General features: G+C 39.8%; 1 pseudogene; it reads left to right on the top strand.

Moving 5' to 3' along the window:
* Window positions 1-754: 754 nt before the first annotated feature.
* On the top strand, window positions 755-4,486 carry LOC120127292 (annotated as a pseudogene).
* The last annotated feature ends 211 nt before the right edge of the window (window positions 4,487-4,697 follow it).

Consider the following 4,697-nt stretch of genomic DNA (forward strand, 5'->3'; position numbering starts at 1 on the left):
GAACATCAAAGGGGCTTTCCACCCTCAATAAAATTCTTGCCATTGTAAGGTCTTCTCTTTTCCTTGTACTCTCATGAATACCTACCACTTTGCCCCATCTCCCAGCCATTTTCTCGAAGAAAGATCATTCCAGCATAACAAGGAACCCCTATTAATTCTGCCATGCAGAAGGCCATGGGAACTCCGGCCTCATTCAGTAAAGGTTCCACTCGTTCAAACCACTGTTTTAAAACCTCTTCCTTTTTGCTCCACAAATCCAGCATCTCCTCATGGGAATTGAGAACTAAAACGCAAGAGTTCCAAACATAACCCCATCTAGCAATTTGAACATCATAGCCTTCCTTAAATAAGGCATTCCGAATGAACTCAACTTGAAACGAGTATTTATAATCCCTGTTAACGACCTCTTCACCCAATTGGCACTTTCTGATGGAATTGCATCTCCATAATGTTTTTCTTTACATTCCTCCTTTGGACTCCTCAGACAATAGTTCTTTGTACCCCTTGTAATCCCATTTGACATCAGAGCATCCTATAAGTTCTATCGTCCCTTCTACTTCTGATAATATTTTCTCTTCTCTTGATTTCGAAGAATCTGCATTAATCTGACCAGAAGCCTCGTTTGAAGAAGTATGCACCACCCTTGACCTTGAATGATCATCCTTAAATGGCAGGACTAACTAAGATCTTCCTTCCATCAATCACAACCCCATTTAACTCATCAACAGCCCCTTAAATCTTCCTCCCTCTTAAAATGAACAAAAGCAAAGGTGGAAAATCTGTACTTAGGATTTCTTTTGATTGGGAATGAAAACTCTCATAACCGGACCATGGACTAAGAATAATTTCTTAAGAGTATGACGAGAAACCCCCTACTCAGGTTGTCGATAAACGCCGACCAACACATCGGGAACTGACTTTTTTTTAAAATTCTCTCTCTCTACGTTTTTCTCTCTCACTCATTTTCTGTTTTTCTCTCTCACTCATCGAGAAACCCTCCTACGTTTTTTTAAAGTAATCAACTCTTCTTGTATGGTTGCAGATATATTGTTTTGATGCCCTCACTCTCGTAAGTGTGTCATCACCTATCCAGTTCCCCAGTTGGTGGGACAAGGGGCTGTTGGGGTTAATGTGGCTTTGGTCCAATGGCTGTGGGTCCAAGGTGGTTAGCATATGCTTCCAATAATCCACTGTTGTCTAACACTGGCCGGTTAAGCTCACAAAACCTAACCCCTTCTACCGGTGTTAGTCCATCGACATCCCCAGGTGGCAGTAGTTTGGTTGCTCGTTATGCAATGGAATCTAGTAAGCATTTGGCATGGGCTAATCAGCCTGGGAGATATGGGATACAAGACTTTATCCAAGTGTTGTCAAGAGCTACTTCCTGACGGTTCGAATTCTCCCGTGTCGCAAAATTCAGTTTGGAAATTCGGAAGACTGGCAGGAACTGATATTGACAATGCAGGAATGGTTAGTGTTATGCTTTTGTGTAGAGTGCATTTCTATTTTGATAAAATCTTTCTTTTCTCTATTTCAGGATAAAAGTGTAGGTGTTTTAAATTTGAGGTCAAACCTGTTACTTTGGGCGTCATTCTAAGTAATTGATGTTTGCAGCATCACTATATTGAGATTACTTTCCCAACTAACCCAGAGCTAATTTAAAAGTTCCGATTTGATTCCTCTAGGATTATTTTGTGCGATGCTTCTACTTATAAGGCTAGCAACGTAATGTGATTTTAATTTTAAAGAAATTATGATCTCTGAACAAATAGGATTTAGTTTAATTTAATAAAGGGGTAGAATCTGCAAAGAGAATGAAATGATTGTTATCTATTTTCCAATCTTGCTCCAGATGGAACAAATTAAGCCCAATGTTCCTTTTGTATATGAAAGTTGCAAAGCTGAAAGGGAAGGGCAAAATGACTGCAATGAGATCATAATTAGATTTAAGAGGATGCATTTGTGATTGTTCTGTCTTCTTTATATGTTGCCAAGTGAATATTTAGATTATAGAGGAGCTTTGGAGAATCCAATGGCTGATACTAGGTTCAAATGATTGATTTTGTAGGTTGTCGTAAAGGTTTTGTTTCTCGAGATGTTATATCTCAATTTAAAGCTCATTCAAGCCCAATTTCTGCACTAAATTTTGACCCTAGTGGGACCCTTCTGGTAACTGCATCAGTATATGGAAATAACATAAACATCTTCAGGATTATGCCATCTCATGTACTCTCTGGATCGGGTGTTCAAAGTCATGACTGGAGCTCTTCTCATGTGCATCTTTACAAGCTACATCGTGGAATAACATCAGCTGTTAGTACAATTTTAGTTTCAAGATATATCTTATTTTCTACGTTGATTTCATATTATATTATTGCATTCTTATGTTTAATTTAACAGATGATTCAAGATGTTTGCTTTAGTCACTATAGTCAGTGGGTTGCGATTGTTTCATCCAAGGGGACTTGCCATATTTTTGTCTTATCCCCTTTTGGAGGTGATACAGGATTTCAAACATTTGGTTCTCAGGGTGAAGAGCCTTCCCTTTCTCCAGTTTTTATCCCTGCCATGGTGGTCTACCTCGTCTTGTGTCACTAATCGGCAACCTTTCCCACCCCCACTACCTGTTGCCCTTTCTGTTGTCACCAGGATAAAATACAGTAGTTTTGGATGGCTTAGTACGTCAAGCAATGTTGCGAATTCTACAACAGGAAAGGTTTTTGTGCCATCTGGTGCTGTTGCTGCTGTTTTTCATAATTCTATATCACCTGCTCTTCAGCATGTTGACCATAGAACTACTTCCTTGGAACATCTTCTGGTTTATACTCCATCAGGTCATGTAGTTCAACATGAGCTTCTCCCGTCAATTGGGCGATTCAGGTGCTAATAATTTAAAATTTCAAACAGCTTCATATACACATGTCCAAGAGGATGACTTGATGGTGAAGTTGAACCTGTTCAGTGGTGGGACGTATGTAGGAGGTCAGATGGCCAGAAAGAGAGGAATGTATTTCTGAGGCTACCGTTGAGAGACAAGATGTTGCTGAAGGTGTTGAAAGTGAACCGGTTAGTGAGGAACGCGGCATTGATTCTTTGGAAATTAATGATAATGTCAGTGGAGAAATGAATACGAAACCATTTCCGACAAAGCCCCATGATAGCTTCCACCGGTACCTTTCTAATGCAGAGGTGCAAGTAAACTCCTGGAGGTTACCGATATGGCAAAAGACTGAGGTAGTTCATGTTCTTAGAGTTCTACTCGTAATTGGTGCAATAGCTCAGTTGAGATTTAGTTTTTTTCATTAGATTTCTTTCTACATGATGGATTCTCCGAGAGCCAATAGTTGTAAAGGTGGCGAGTTTGAAATTGAGCTGGTCCCCAGTTAATGAAGTTGAAAAAGCAAGGAATTATTACCTGTTTTTGAAAGTTTCCATCGTATCAAATCAAGCTGGAATGATAGGTGATCACCTTTCCATTCTTGGTTTTTTTGCAGCTCTACCAATATTTTGAACTCTGAATTTGATATATTCTTGCTCGATGTTTCTGGTTATTATTGATTCTAAGTGAAATGTTTTATTCTGGCAGACGATGCACGGAAAATGTCCCTGAAATGTGTTGATATTACATGTTTGTTTACTACGTTGTGTTTAGAATCTTTTAAGTACCTATCTTGGTTGTTCCATTTAGGTGTTCTTCCGTTGGGAAGTATCCTCCATCTTTGTCTCCTGATCATCATCAAGGTGAATATAAAGCCTCGCAAGAGATTATTATTTGTCATTCGAAGCCAGCGTCACTTAGCTCCACTGAAAGTTCCGGAGGTAAATGTGATTGCTTGAAAGCAATTTTGTTTTGCTACCAAAATGCCCTTGCCTATAAATCCATGTCATTTGATGATAATAATCTGATCAGGTTCATCAAGGAGACTGGATAATCTACTTGATTTGATCAGATTAATTGCGAGAAGCCTTGTCCACCAATTCACCAGGGTCTGAATGAAATTTGCCATTTAAAGTTGCGAATGGCTTCATTGAGCCGTCGGTACTAAATCAGGAGTGTTTGACTGGCGAATCTTCTCCTTTTCAGCACTTGGAGAATATATATTCTGATACCAGTCACTCTATGACAAGCGATTTTTACTCTTTAGAGAGTAAGTTGCCTCCATTAAGAACTAAGACTGATGGAACGCCATCTTGCAATGCTGCTGGTATTGGCAGTGCCTCAATTGCATGTAGACCATTATGATGTACCTACAGACATTCTGAGATGAGTCGTCAATTTGTGCGCAACAGATTCCAGTTGATTTTGGACATTTCCAAGACAGTATGATATCTTACAGCAAAGTGAAAGTGGCAAGTTGTCTGAGCATGCCAACGATGATGTTGATAGCAGCAGCAACCCCGTGGGAAGGGAAAACTGGAAGAGGATGGGGAAAATGATGAAATGCTTGGTGGCATGTGTGTTTCTCCGAAGAAGGTAGAAACCTGAATTGTGGTGTTGCATTCCCCAAACAAACTCGGCTGAATTAATTGATAATCATGTCATTTTTCTGGAACTAAATTCACATGGCTTTTACATGGTCGGGTTTCTTTTGGCAGGTTGAACCGGATTCGTCGCTTTGAAAAGCTTAGGCGAAGGTATGTTTTTCGATTCAAAATGCATTGCACTGTAAATAAGGGGTGGGTGGGCACCGGTGGTG

Source organism: Hibiscus syriacus, unplaced genomic scaffold, assembly GCF_006381635.1.
Source record: "Hibiscus syriacus cultivar Baekdansim isolate YM2019G1 unplaced genomic scaffold, ASM638163v2 tig00110467_pilon, whole genome shotgun sequence".
NCBI lineage: Eukaryota > Viridiplantae > Streptophyta > Magnoliopsida > Malvales > Malvaceae > Hibiscus > Hibiscus syriacus.